The sequence below is a fragment of the Mesoplodon bidens genome (assembly GCF_964165515.1).
Source record: "Mesoplodon bidens genome assembly, chromosome: 1".
Taxonomy (NCBI): domain Eukaryota; kingdom Metazoa; phylum Chordata; class Mammalia; order Artiodactyla; family Ziphiidae; genus Mesoplodon; species Mesoplodon bidens.
In genome coordinates, this window is record NC_138176.1 from 93,038,920 (window position 1) to 93,055,014 (window position 16,095).

Below are 16,095 nucleotides of genomic sequence, written 5' to 3' on the forward strand. Positions count from 1 at the left end.
TCTTATGTTGTTTCCATCTCCAGGCTATTGTAAATAGAGCTGCAGTGAACATTTTGGTACATGTCTCTTTTTGAATTATGGTTTTCTCAGGGTATATGCCCAGGAGTGGGATTGCTGGGTCATATGGATGGATGAATGGGTAAAGAAGATGTGGCACATATATACAATGGAATATTACTCAGCCATAAAAAGAAGCGAAATTGAGCTATTTGTAATGAGGTGCATAGACCTACAGTCTGTCATACAGAGTGAAGTAAGTCAGAAAGAGAAAGACAAATACCGCATGCTAACACATATATATGGAATTTAAGAAAAAAAAGTGTCATGAAGAAACTAGGGGTAAAACAGGAATAAAGACACAGACCTACTTGAGAATGGACTTGAGGATATGGGGAGGGGGAAAGGTAAGCTATGACAAAGCGAGAGAGTGGCATGGACATATACACACTACCAAACGTAAGGTAGATAGCTAGTGGGAAGCAGCCTCATAGCACAGGGAGATCAGCTCGGTGCTTTGTGACCGCCTGGAGGGGTGGGATAGGGAGGGTGGGAGGGAGGGAGATGCAAGAGGGAAGGGATATGGGAACAGGTGTATATGTATAACTGATTCACTTTGTTATAAAGCAGAAACTAATAAAAAAAAAAAAAAGAACGAAAAACACACTTCTAACGTCAGTGGCTCTCAAATTTTAGCCTGCATAGGAATCACCTGGAGCCTTGTTAAAAAGTTTTCTGGGCCCCAGTGCCCAGAGTTTCTGATTCAGTGAGTCTGGGGCAGGGCTGGGGAATTTGTATTTCTAACAAGTTTCCTAGGACACTGATGCTGTTATCCAAGGGGTTACACTTGAAGAACCTAAGAGCCATGGCTCGAATTGGATCTCAGGCCTTGGCTGCACATTAGAATCACCTGGTGGGGAGTTCTCTGGTGGTCCAGTGGGTAAGACTCCAAGCTCCCAATGCAGAGGGCCCAGGTTGGATCCCTGGTCAGGGAACTAGATCCCACATGCATGCCACAACTAAGTCCGCATGCTGCAACTAAAAACATGCCGCAAATGAAGATACCACATGCTGCGACTAAGACCCGGCACAGCCAAAATAATAAATAAAAAAATAAAAATAAATCACATGGGGGAGTTTTAAAAACATAGGTAAGAATGCTCAGACCTCACCCCAAAGATTCAGATTTAGTTGCCTTGAGGTACCCAAGCTCCCCGGGCAATTCTAATGTGCAGCCAGGTTTAAGAACCATGTGCTTCAGCAAAGGAAAACATAAACAAGATGAAAAATCAACCCTCAGAATGGGAGAAAATATTTGCAGATGAAGCAACAGACAAAGGATTAATCTCCAAAATATACAAGCAGTTCATGCAGCTCAATATCAAAAAAACAAACAACGCAATCCAAAAATGGGCAGAAGACCTAAATAGACATTTCTCCAAAGAAGATATACAGATTGCCAACAAACACATGAAAGGATGCTCAACATCACTAATCATTAGAGAAATGCAAATCAAAACTACAAAGAGGTATCACCTCACACCAGTCAGAATGGCCATCATCAAAAAATCTACAAACAATAAATGGTGGAGAGGGTGTGGAGAAAAGGGAACACTCTTGCACTGTTGAAATTGATATAGCCACTATGGAGAACAGTAGGGAGTTTCCTTAAAAAACTAAAAATAGAACTACCATACGACCCAGCAGTCCCACTACTGGGCATATACCCTGAGAAAATCATAATTCAAAAAGAGTCTTGTACTACAATGTTCATTGCAGCTCTATTCACAATAGCCAGGACATGGAAGCAACCTAAGTGTCCACCAACAGATGAATGGATAAAGATGTGGCACATATATACAATGGAATATTACTCAGCCATAAAAAGAAATGAAATTGAGTTATTTGTAGTGAGGTGGATGGACTTGGAGTCTGTCATACAGAGTGAAGTATATCAGAAAGAGAAAAACAAATACTGTATGCTAACACATATATATGGAATCTTAAAAAAAAATGGTTCTGAAGAACCTAGCGGCAGGACAGGAATAAAGACGCAGATGTAGAGAATGGACTTGAGGACATAGGGAGGCGGAATGGTAAGTTGGGACGAAGTGAGAGACTGGCATGGACATATATACACTTCCAAATGTAAAATAGCTAGCTAGTGGGAAGCAGCTGCATAGCACAGGGGGATCAGCTCGGTGCTTTGTGTCCACCTAGAGGGGTGGGATAGGGAGGGTGGCAGGGAGACGCAAGAGGGAGGAGATATGGGGACATATGTTTATGTATAGCTGATTCACTTTGTTATAAAGCAGAAACTAACACACCATTGTAAAGCAATTATACTCCAATAAAGATGTTAAAAAAAAAAAAGAACCATGTGGTTGAAAGGACTCAAGGGAAGAGGAATAGCTGCTGAAGGAAAGGATGTAAAGTCATTAAATCAACATAGATTTTGGAAAAGAATTCCTGATTTCTGGGTGTTATCAGCACCCAAGAGATATTAAAGTAGCCAAGAGGGCCCGTGTCCCTTTTGCTTCTATATTGTTAAGGGTAGATGTATATTAGAACAGAATGAGCTGAGGATGCATTTATGTACTTACATGCAGCAAAGCTTCTGTAAACCTTAAACATAAAGCAGAAACAATTATGAGCAAGGAAGAAATGCTACCCCTTTTGCTTTATTTTCTTCAACCATAAAGATTACATCTGCCCTTCTTTTTTTTTTAATTTATTATTTATTTATTTAATTTATTTTTGGCTGCATCGGGTCTTCGTTGTAGTACCTGGACTCTCTAGTTGAGGCGCGTGGGCTTAGCTGCCCTGAAGCATACAGAATCCTAGTTCCCTGACCAGGGATCGAACCCACGTCCCCTGCATTAGAAGGCGGATTCTTTACCACTGGACCACCAGGGAAGTTCCACATCTTCTCTTCTTAACCACATGAAATTGCTTTTAAAAATGCAGATATATTGGCTCTTTGAAAAGTTAAAGCATTTCTTTAGAAAATTTTGCTTTCACTTCTAGAGCAGTTACTCTTCAAGATTTTTCCATCCATTTCAGTCACCAAATTAGATGCCTTTGCTATTGTATGTTTTAGAGACACTTGTCACCAACTCATAGACCTTTGATCCACTTCCCTTGCCCTGTAGATAACAACTGACTTTAAGTCCTTACACTCAGGCAAAAGGCAATCACTGATCCTGATCTGCGTTTTTACTCAAGCTCAACTGTAATCCTATGCCAACAGCGTCACCTGCTAAGCATTCAGTCCTGAACTAATTCCCCAACCTGCAACTCCTCTACAAAACACCAATTGGCTAGTTGATACACAATGATAAAACGGAACATGAATATATTTTCTACTTGGAAATATAAATATGTTTGTACATTTATTATTTCATAGTCTTCCTTCTAGATGTCATTTTATATGTCTTAGGCTGTAAAGTGGGAGAAAATAAATTGGTAATCTGAGAGATGCATTGGGAAGACCTTTTGAGTAATAAAATCTACTTGAGAGGAGATAGGTTTGCTGTCACTTGCCAAACTGTACTGACAGGACTATCTGGGGTTTGCTCTTATTTCTACTTTAGGGTCATGTCTTTAATTCATTCTTTGGTATCTCCAAAATGGATGAAGATTCTAAGCAGCTGGTCTGGTAATTTGCTCTGCATCCTGATACCTGCCAGGTCTTTAGGGTTTTTTTATATCAGAAAGTAATCATGACACTTCTGGGAACAAATTCCTCCAGAGAATAGAGCTAAGCCTCTTGCAGTGGTTAGCCAACTTGTGAATTCAAAGGAAAAGTTCTTGAAAGAAACTAAAAGTGCAACTCCAGTGAACACACAAGTGATAAGAAACTGAAACAGTCTTATTGCTGATATGGAGAAAGTCTTGGTGGTCTGGATAGAAGACCAAACCAACTACAATATTTCCTTAAGCCAAAGCCTAATTCAGAGCAAGCTCCTGACTCTTCAATTCTACGAGACTGAGAGAGGTGAGGAAGCTGCAAAAGAAAAGGTTGAAACTAGCAGAAATTGGTTCATGAGATTTAAGGAAAGAAGCTATCTTCAAAACAGAAAAGTGCAAGGGGAAGCAGTGAGTGCTCATGCAGAAGCTGCAGCAATTTATCCAGATGACCTAGCTAAGATAATTAATGCAGGTGGCTTCATTAAACAGCAGATTTTCAATGTAAATGAAACATTCTTCCATTGGAATAAGATGCCATCTAGGACTTCTATAGCTAGAGAGAAGAAGTCATTGCCTGGCTGCAAACCTTCAAAGGAAAGGCTGGCTCTCTTGTTAGGGGCTAATGCAGCTGGTGACTTTAAGTTGAAGCCAATGCTCATTTACCATTCCAAAAAATCCTAGGGCACTTAAGAATAATGCTAAATCTACTCTGCCTGTGTGTTATAGATGGAAAAACAAAGCCTGGGTGACAGCACATCTGTTTATAACATGGCTTACTGAATATTTTAAACCCACTGTTGAGACCTACTGCTCAGAAAAAAAGATTCTCTTCAAAATACTATTCTTACCGACAATGCACCTGGTCACCCAAGAGATCTGATGAGGATGTACAATGAGATTGTTGTCTTCATGCCTGCTAATACAACATCCATTCTGCAGTCCAAGAATCAAGGAGTCATTTCAACTTTCAGTCTTATTATTTAAGAAATAGCTTTTGTAAGGCTGTAGCTGCCATAGATAGTGATTTATCTGATGGATCTAGGCAAAGTCAATTGAAAACCTTCTGGAAAGGATTCGCCATTCTAGATGCCATTAAGATAATTTGTGATTCATGGGAAGAGGTCAAAATATCAACATTAACAGGAATTTGGAAGAAGTTGATTCCAACCCTCATGGATGTCTTTGAAGTGTTCAAGACTTCAGTGGAGGAAGGAACTGCAGATATGGTAGAATAGCAAGAGAACTGGAATTAGAAGTGGAGCCTGAAGATGTGACTGAATTGCTTCAATCTCATGATTAAACCTGAATGGATAAGGAGTTACTTTTTTTTTTTTTTTTTCCGGCCACACCACAAGGCATGCAGGGATCTTCACCGACCTGGGATTGAACCCGTGGCCCCTGCATTGGGAGCACAGAGTCATAACCACTGAACCACCAGGGAAGTCCAGGAATTGCTTCTTATGGATAAGCAAAGAAAGTGGTTTCATGAGATGGAATCTACTCCTGGTGAAGACGCCATGAAGACTGTTGAAATAACAATAAAGGATTTAGAATATTACACAAACTTATTTGGTAAAGCAGTGGTAGGGTTTAATAAGAGGATTGATTCCAATTTTGAAAGAAGTTCTCCTGGGGTAAAATGCTATCAAACAGCATTGCATGCTACAGAGAAATTGTTTGTGAAAGGAAGCAGTCAGTTAATGCGGCAACTTCATGGTTGTCTTATTTTAAGAAATGGCCATGCCCACCCCAGCCTTTAGCATCCACCACCCTGATCAGTCAACAACCGTCAATATTAAGGCAAGACCTCCAACAGCAGAAAGATTACGACTCACTGAAGGCTCAGATGATGGTTAGCATTTTTTAGCAATAAAGTATTTTTTACGTTATGTACTCTTTTAAAAGACATAATGCTATTGCACACTTAATAGACTACAGTATAGTGCAAACATAACTTTTATATACACTAGGAAACAAAAAAATTCACGTGACTCACTTTATTGTGATATTTGGTGGCACCGCGTGGCTTGCGGGATTCCCAACCAGGGCCACCACAGTGAAAGTGCCGAGTCCTTAACCACTGGACTGCCAGGAAATTCTCTACTATAATGCCTTTCTTGAATAACTTTGTTTTCTTGCACTTAATTGCTTTCTTGGTTTCCTATGTGCTTAAAACCTCACTTTCTCCCCCAATTGCTATAATTTTTCCAGATTTTCAAATAATTTATCAGTTCCATTTTTAACTTTGGTGACCTACCTCTCCCATTTCTCTCCCAGAATTCTTTCCTCTAGTATTAGGACTTCTTATCCACTTTTTGCTAGTTCTTCTGATTTTCTTTTTCTTATTTTTCTTCCTAGTTTGGAAGCAGCACATCCTTCAGCAGCTTTCTGAGAAAGCAGTGATGGGAGGTTTTGAAGCTTGCATATCTGAAACTTCTTTATTCTCATCTCATTTTTATTTTTATTTTTATTTCTATTTTTTGGCTGTGTTGGGTCTTTGTTTGAGCGGGGGTTACTCTTCATTGCAGTGCGTGGGCTTCTCATTGCAGTGGCTTCTCTTGTGGTGGAGCATGGGCTTTAGGGTCGCAGGCTTCAGTAGTTGCAGCACTCGAGCTCAGTAGTTGTGGCTCACGGGCTCTAGAGCACAGCTCAGTAGTTGTGGCACATGGGCTTAGCTGCTCTGTGGCATGTGGGATCTTCCCAGACCAGGGCTAGAACCCATGTCCCCTGCATTGGTAGGTGGATTCTTAACCACTGCACCACCAGGGAAGTCCTCTCTTCTCACTTTTAATTGATAGTTTGGTGGAGTATTGACCTTTAGACTGAACACATATCCATCAGAATTTTGAGCATTATTCCATTTCTTTTAGCATTCAAAGTTGCAAATAAGAACTCTAATGTCATTTTAGTTCCAGTTTTGTTTTTTGGGGTTTTTGGGTTTTTTTGTTTTTTGGACTTGACTTGTATTTTTCTCTTTTAAGATCTTCTTTTTAACTTTGTATCCTGAAATCTCATGGTGATATGCTTTCATGTCTTCCTTCTTTTAATTATGAGATAATTCAAACATATAGAAAATAGTATAACAATAACCTATATACCCACTACTGGGATTAAGCAGGTGTTAAATCTTTGCCATAGTCCTCCAAATATATTCTTTTTTAAAAAATGATAAAGATATATAAGCAACAATTGACAAAGCAACCACCTATATAAAACAGAAACTATAGGAAATTCAAGAAGTAGCTAGAAACACACTAATAATAGGAGACTTTTATAAACCACTGTTAGTACCAAAGAGGTCCTGAAAACAAAAATTAGGAGTATACAACAGCACTGTTCAATAGAACTTTCCACAGTGAAGGAAAGGTACTACAAGCACTCTATCCAAAAGAATAGTTACTAGCCACATTGGCTGTAAGCATGTAAAATGAGGCTATCATAACTGAAGAACTGAATTTTAAATTATTTAATTACATTTAAATTTAAAATATTAATTTAAATAGCCACATGTAGCTAGGACTGTACCTATTGTATTAGATAGCACAAATATAAAAAAAGCTAAATGACACATTAAGATAGATCTTTTGGATATATATAAAGCATTATGCTCTAATAATATAGTATAATGTTTTGGAACATTTCCAAAAGTCATATATTAGGACACAAAGGAAAACCAGTATGTTTCATAAAGTAGAACTATTACAAGCAACATTGTCTTGTAACATTCAATAAAATCAAAATTTAAAAATCAAAGCCAGGACTTCTCTGGTGGCGCAGTGGTTAAGAATCCACCTGCCAATGCAAGGGACATGGGTTCGAGCCCTGGTCTGGGAAGATCCCACATGCCGCAGAGTAACTAAGCCCGTGTGCCACAACTACTGAGCCTGCATACCACAACTACTGAAGCCCACATGCCTAGAGCATGTGCTCTGCAAAAAGATAAGCCACCGCAATGAGAAGCCCATGTAACACAACAAAGAGCCCCCGCTCACTGCAACTGGAGAAAGCCCACGCGCAGCACAAAGACCCAATGCAGCCATAAATAAATAAATATATAAACAAATAAATAAATTCATAGAATAAAGTTAAAAAAAGAAAACCAACCAAAATTTAAAAATTAAAGCCAGGACTTCCCTGGTGGTCCAGTGGTTGAGACTCCGCATTTCCACTGCAGGGGGCGCAGGTTCCATCCCTGGTTGAGGAACTAAGATCCTGAATGCTGTGCAGCAGGGCCAAAAACAAAATACCTCTGTGTTTCAATTCATGTAAAATATACTTCAATAAAATATTTTTTTAAATAAAAATACCCTTTTTACTGCAAAGTTATGGCAATCAAAACAGTGACATACTGGAATAAAGCAGACATACAGAACAGGGGACTAGAATAGAGAGCCCAGAAATAAACCCTTGAATAGACAGTCAAATGATTTTCGACAGGGTGCCAAGACTATCTTTCAACAAATGGTACTGGGAAAACTGTATATCTAAATCAAAAGAATGAAGTTGGATCTTTACTTTACACCATATATAAAACAATTAACTCAAAATGAATCAAAAACCTAAATATAGGGCTTCCCTGGTGGCGCAGTGGTTGAGAGTCTGCCTGCTGATGCAGGGGACTCGGGTTCATGCCCTGGTCCGGGAAGATCCCACATGCCACGGAGCCGCTGGGCCCGTTGAGCCATGGCCGCTGAGCCTGCGTGTCCGGAGCCTGTGCTACACAATGGGAGAGGCCACAACAGTGAGAGGCCCGCGTACCGCAAACAAAAACAAAAACAAAAACAAAAAACCTAAATATAATTTTCTTAGAGAAAAGCACATAGGAAAATCTTCATGACATTGGATTTGGCAATGACTTCTTGGATATGACACCAAAAGCACAGGCAACAAAAGAAAAGTTAAACTTTGTTACATTTTAAAATTTTGGGGGAGTTCCCTGCTGGCCTAGTGGTGAGGACTCCATGCCTTCACTACCATGACCTGGTTCAATCCCTGTTTGGAGAACTGAGATCCCGCAAGCAGCTCGGAGCCGCCAAAAAAATAAATAAATAAAAACAAAAACAAAAAAAAACCTTTGGGGTATCAAAGGACAGTACCAAGGATGAAAAGGCTACCCACAGAATGGGAGAAAATATTTACAAATCATACATCTGTTAAGGGATTAATATCCAGAATATTTAAAGAACTTCTACAACTCAACAACAAAAAGACAAACAACCCAATTAAAAGATGAGCAAAGGATTGGAATAGACATTTCTCCGAAGATATGCAAAAAAGTACATGAAAAGATCAGTAGGGAAATGCAAATCAAAACCACAGTGAGATTCTACTTTACAGGCCTTAGGATGGCTATTAACCAAAAATGGAAAGTAACAACTGTTGGCAAGGACATTGAGAAATTGGAACATTTGTGCATTGATGGTATAAATGTAAAATGGTGCAGCCACTGTGAAAAGCAGTATGGTAGTTCCTCAAAAAGTAAACATAGAATTACCATACAATCTGGCCATTCTGAGACAGGAAGTGGGCAGGGCACAACTTTAAAAGAATGACATAGCCTAAGGATACGACATAAACTGATTAGAACCAACTAGGTCCAAGATGGAGGATGAGTCGACTTCCACTAGACATTGAGCCTCAGTATACACTCTTTGTAACACATCAGCAAGGTAAATGACACAACCACAGGTGCCATGACAGTTCCAAGGCCGACCATAAAGGTCAAAAGTGGGTGGTGGCCCAATTCCTGGAAATCCCCACCCCTTCCCCAAAATAGCCAGAATATTCCTCCCACTCATTAGCCTATGAAATTACCCACTCCTTTAAAAACTGACAACCTCATACACCGGTGCCTCTCTCACCTTCTGAGATGGCCCACACTCTGCCAGTGGAGTGTGTTTCTCCCTGAATAAGCTTTCTTTCTCTTTACTATGGCTTGCTCTTGAATTCTTTCCAGTGGGAAGCCAAGAACCCATACTCAGAGGCTGTTCCAGGGATGTGACTTGGGACGTGACCATCCTCTCGAGCCCCACTCTCTTTCCTGCAACAATTCCACTTCTAAATATCTACTCAAAATAATTGAAAGCAGGCACTCAAACTGATACTTATACATCAATGTTCATAGCAGCATTATTCACGATAGGTAAAAGATGGAAACAACCCAAATGTCCATTGACAGATGGATAAACAAAATGTTGTATTTTTCAGGCCTAAAAAGGAATGAAATGTTGACATATGCTACAACACGGATGCACCTTGGAAAAAATTAAGCTAAGTGAAATAAGCCAGACAGAAAAGGACAAATAATGTATTATTCCACTTATAGCTACCTATAGCAATCAGATTCAGAGACAGAAAGTAGAATGTTGGTTACCAGGGGCTGGGAGGAGGGGGGAATGGGATACTATTGATTGATGAGTATAGAATTTCAGTTTGAGAAGATTAAAAATTTCTAGAAATGGATGGTGATGATGGTGGCACATTGTGAATATACTAATGCCACTAAACAATACATTTAAAAATAGTTAAAGGGGAATTTCCCTGGTGGTCCAGAGGTTAGGACTCTGTGCTTTCACTGCTGAGGGTGTCGCACAGTGAGGCCAAAAAATATATAAATAAAAATAGTTAAAATGGTAAATTTCATCACAATTTTTAAAACAACAGTGAATGGGGGGAGGGAGGGAAATGCAAGAGGGAAGAGATATATGTATATGTATAACTGATTCACTTTGTTATAAAGCAGAAACTAACACACCATTGTAAAGTAATTATACTCCAATAAAGATGTTAAAAAAAAAATAAAGAGTGAATGGGGGAGGGGCTAGGATGTGAAGATAGCAACTATAAGCTTCTCTTTGGAAAGGTATGCTAGAAAGACCAGCAGTGACTGGAGGGGGAAATGGTTTCAAATTAGATTTTGTTTGTTTGATAGTGAACACTAAAGTTTGTCTATATATTGATGAAAATGATCCAGGAGGGAAGAGACTGTTGTTGATTCAAGAAAGGGGTAATGAGCAAACCAATTCCTTGAATAAGAAAGAATTTCAAATCATATTGTAAAACCAAAAGTTTCCATAATTGACTGTCTTTAATTTGTCTGATTGATAACTGCATGTTGTTCGAACACTATTAAACAAGAAAACAGGAATATTTTGATTATTTTGTTGTTGAATTATCCGTCTTGGAATTATATTTTTAAAATTAGGCATTAAATATTCTAGGCAGTTTATCTTCTTAAGACATAGATGTCAACATAAAACATAGCCTTCTATGAAGTACATATTTTTCCAAGTGTCCAGTTATAGTACAGTAATGTCATATGTCATCGTAAATCCTTATACTGTCACCTAGGTTTTTATCAGTGCCTTTTTTTTTTTTCTGGTACGCAGGCCTCTCACTGTTGTGGCCTCTCCCGTTGTGGAGCACAGGCTCCGGACGCGCAGGCTCAGCGGCCATGGCTCACAGGCCCAGCCGCTCTGCGGCATGTGGGATCTTCCCAGACCGGGGCACGAACCCGTGTTCCCTGCATCGGCAGGCAGACTCTCAACCACTGTGCCACCAGGGAAGCCCGTCACCTAGGTTTTAAAATTAACTTGGACAAAGTTCTCAAATTAACTACATTATCTAATCATATATACCTAAAGAGATACTCTAAAATATAGTGAGTATGATTTCACTTCCTATTTATTTCTCAAAATGACTAAGGACTTTTATCTGATCTTCCCACATTTCTTACTTAGATTTAACTGACAAACGGTTGGAATCTTAAAACTTTATATCTAAATTGTTTAAAACAAAAGGAAATTTTTAAAAATGAGTTTTCACACTATTATTCAACAAAATTGGTAAGAAAAATTTCCCTCAAGATTTCCTAAGATTTTTGAGAAAAGATTTAACCTGAAAATTTCAAGTGAGGAGGTAGAGATTATATCAGTAAGTAAATCACCAAGAAACAGGAGATAATGGAAAATGTCTGGAGACCTATATATTTACTCCTATGAATATCATTCATTCTCATTAAACTCCAGGTGCTACAAGGCAAATAATCGATTGATGTTAATTACATTATAAAAACAATTTTGTAATGGTTTTGTGAGTCACCAAAAGAAGTATTTTTATTTTTTTTAAATGGACAAAATTTTTACAATTTTGATTGACTTATGAACAGTACCCATTTGTCAATTTCTTTTTTTGTTGTTGTTTTTTTTTGGTTTTTGGGGTTTTTTTAGTGGTTCATTCCTTTTTATTGCTAAATAGTATTACATTGTACAGATATACCATAGTTTGTTTATCCATTTACCTATTGATGGACATTTGGATTGTTTCCAGTTTTTGACTATTACTAATAAAGCTGTTGTGAACATTTGTATAAAAGTCTTTGCATGGACACAAGTTTTCATTTCTTTTGAGTAAACACCTAGGTGTAGAATGGCTGGGTCATATGGAAAGTGCTTGTTAAGAAACTGCCAAACGGCTTTCCAAAGAGGCTGCACCATTTTACATTCCCACCATTTGCCCTACATTCTGACAATACTTGGTTTGGTCTGTCTTTTTGATTTTAGCCAATTTAGTGGGTGTGGCTTTAATTTGCATTTCCCTGATGAGTAATGATGTTGAGCATCTTTTCATGTGCTTATTGATCATTTGCGTACCTTCTTTGGAGAAATAGCTTATCAAACCTTTAGCCCATTTTTTTTTTTCACACACACACTGTATTTTATTTTTATAAGAGATAAACTGACACCAAGCATTGTAAATGGATGACATTTGTCTATCTCTAAATGATCAAACTGCTACAGAAGAACCATAGCATGGGGACTTCCCTGGTGGTCCAGTAGGGAAGACTCCACGATCCCAATGCAGGGGGCTCAGGTTCAATCCCTGGTCGGGGAACTAGATCCCGCATGCATGCCACAACTAAGAAGTCCTCATTCAGCAACGAAGATCCTGAGTGCTGTAACTAAGACCAGGGGCAGCCAAAAAAAAAAAAAAAAAAAGGAACCATAGCATGATCTACATACTCCCTTGATCACAGATGTTATATTAGGTCAACAATAATGAAGTTGAGCAATGGCACTAATAAAACAAATTATTCTTACTGGGAATGTGTTTTGGTACTTCAATCTGGATACATATGAATTCACCTCACAAAAAATGAGGGAGGAACTCAGATTCAAAACCACTTAGTAGGGTCTAGAAATCTTTAGTTTTTTATTAGTAGTTTTATCTTTACACTGATATGTAAAGATATCCAAGAGTTATTGAAATAATATACAGTATGCAAAGAAAAAGGATATATAAACATGCATAGAAAAATTTGGAAGGATATAATATACAAGGAACTATGACTATTTCTGGGGAGTGAGAATAGAAGGGAAAACTTAAACTTTTCAATTAATGACATTGTTGTTTAAAAATTTTACCATTGCATGTATGATTTCAAACATAAAAAACAAACACAGTCATTTTTAAAATTTTCTTTGAGATTAATGGCTTATGATAAATTTCTAGGAGTGGAATAATTAGGCTGAAATACCTAAGAATTTCTATGGTGCAAATCTTGTGCCAGATTGGAAAAGATGCTTCAACTGTTGCAGATACAGCACATCTTAAAGTGTTTATTATTTCAGCACACAGTCTGGAATTCTGATAAACATTCTTCATATAAAAAAGTGGCAGAGCCCTTTTTCGCAATATAGCTGATCTGCCCTATTTTCAGCCACCTACCTTCTTATAGCAGGTGAAACTCAGATGTATTAGAAAATGCATTAAATAGAGAAATAAACTGATGTACCCATTTTAAAAAGCTTCCTTAAAGCCATGACAAACCAATCTATAACTTAAGATTAAAAAAAAAAGCAAGTTGCAGATATGGTTTTATAGTATTATGTAATATTAAGAAAAACCTTAGAAAAGAATATATATTTACAAAGCAAAATGTTATGACTCTGAGAATGTTCTTTATACCCTCAAGGAATTGAAAGAATTTTGAGAGTGGTAAAGGAGTTTGATAATAGAACAATCCTGAACTACATAAAGGGGACAGCTCATTAGTTAAAGAATAAACGCTAATCATCTGTAAATAAATTACTTATAGAAATAAACAACAGAAAACAAAACTAAGGATAGGTACAGTCATACAGGTCAAATATAGATGAAGAATCATATTTTCTTGATAATATTTTTAGTGCAAATTAACCAAGGAAATATCAGATTATACAGAAATAACTAATCACTCTAAAGTGAAACACAGCTAAAGTGAAAAAAATTTATGAATGTATCAAAATTTCTTGATGAAATTTAGAACTGCAAATTTGACCTAGGAAACTCAGTCAAAACAAAGGTCTTCAGGGAGTTTCCTGGCGGCCTAGTGGTTAGGATTTCAGGCTTTCACTGGCACGGCCTGGGTTCAATCCCTGGTTGGGAAACTGAGATCCCGCAAACACTTGGCATAGCCAGAAAGAAAAAGAAAGAGAAAGAAAGGAAAAAAAAAGTCTTCAAAGAACATTCACAATATAAAATTAAGAGGGACAAGAATTGACCTCACATTATTTTAGCTAAAAATTAGCATAAAAATGAGACTAGCTTAACTGCTCTATAGAAAAAATTGATCAAAGAGTTAATTTTGTTTAGTGGAATTTGCTCCTGAAAATATTTTATAAATGTTATGACTAGGGCAAGCATTGTCCTGAAGGTTAAGTTAAGGATTTTGGTATTTATGCAAAAGTACAGGAAAGCATTAAGGGTTTTTTTCAGGTGGCGCAGGTGGGGATGGTGTGGGATGTGGAGTTGTGGGAGATTGAATATGATTCAATGCATTTTAAACAGCTCATTCACTCTGGCTGTAGTGAAAAGAACTAGTTGTAGGGGGCCAGCAGTCTATGCAAAGAAATCAACTGGCAGGCTATCAGAGTGGTCCAGGTGAGGGATGATGATAGCTAAAATTATGATGGCAGTGGATACAGAGAGAGTTGGATGGATTCCAGAGATGGATTTCAGGTGATGGATTGGTGATGACTTGGAATAGAGGATATGCGAGTGGTGCCTTTTCAAAGAAATAGAGAAACCTGGAAGAAGACCAGTGTGAGGGAATGGATCTAGAGTCTAGTCTGGCATGTACAGATTTTTGATGTCTAAAAACAGACAGTAGCATATATGAATCTGAGGCTCAGTGAAGAGGTTTGGGTAAAAGGAAAAAAACTTGCAATCACTGGTGTTTATAGGGTAACTGATATTATAGGTATGGTGAGGATTTTGAGGAGCCTAGGGAAGAAAGAGGACAACGGTTCTCAAACTTTTTGGCCTCAGGAATCATTTATACTCTTAAAACTTGAAGACCCTAAGGAGCTTTTGTTTATGTAGATTACATTTATCAATATTACTACATTACAAATTAAAACTAAGAAATATACATATATTATAAATTTATTTATTTTATTTATATTATTTATTTTATTTTTGGCTGCGTTGGGTCTTCGTTTCTGTGCTCGGGCTTTTCTCTAGTTGCGGCGAGTGGGGGCTACTCTTCATTGTGGCGTGCGGGCTTCTCATTGCAGTGGTTTCTCGTTGTGGAGCACGGGCTCTAGGTGCGCAGGCTTCAGTAATTTTGGCTCGCGGGCTCTAGAGTGCAGGCTCAGTAGTTGTGGTGCACGGGCTTAGTTGCTCTGTGGCATGTGGGATCTTCCTGGACCAGGGCTCGAACCTGTGTCCCCTGCATTGGCAGGCGGATTCTTAACCACTGCGCCACCAGAGAAGACCAAGAAATCTTTTTAAATATTGATTAATTTTAAAATAACAATAATAAACTCATTACATGTTGTATTAGATTTCTACAGTTGCTGTGAAAAAGTAACACAGACTGGCCTTAAACAACAAATTCTCTTGCAGTTCTGGATGTTAGAAGGCCAAAATCAAGGTGTCCACAGGACCATGCTCCTTCTGAAGGTGTTCCAGTGAAAGATGTGTTCCATGCCCCTCTCCTAGCTCCTGGTGGTTGAAGGCAATCTTTGTCATGCTTTGGCTTATAGATGCATGATTCCAATCTCTGCCTCCTTTCTCACATAGCATTCTCATTCCTGTGATCAAATTACTCTCTTCTTATAAGGACACCAGTCACTGGATTAGGGCCCACTCTAATCCAGTATGGCCTAATTTTAACTTGATTACATCTGCAAAGACCTATTTCCAAAGATCACATTCACTGGTACTGGTGGTTAAGACTTGAATGTATCTTTTGGCAGACACAATTCAACCCACGAATGCTAACATTTATAACGTTTTTAATAAAAATAACTTTGTTTTCCAATACACCCCCACAATTTTTTTAGTGAGTAGTGAGTGTAGCATTACTTTAGTTTTGTAAAACTTTTAAATATCTAACTTCATGGAAGACAGCTGGACTGCCATATC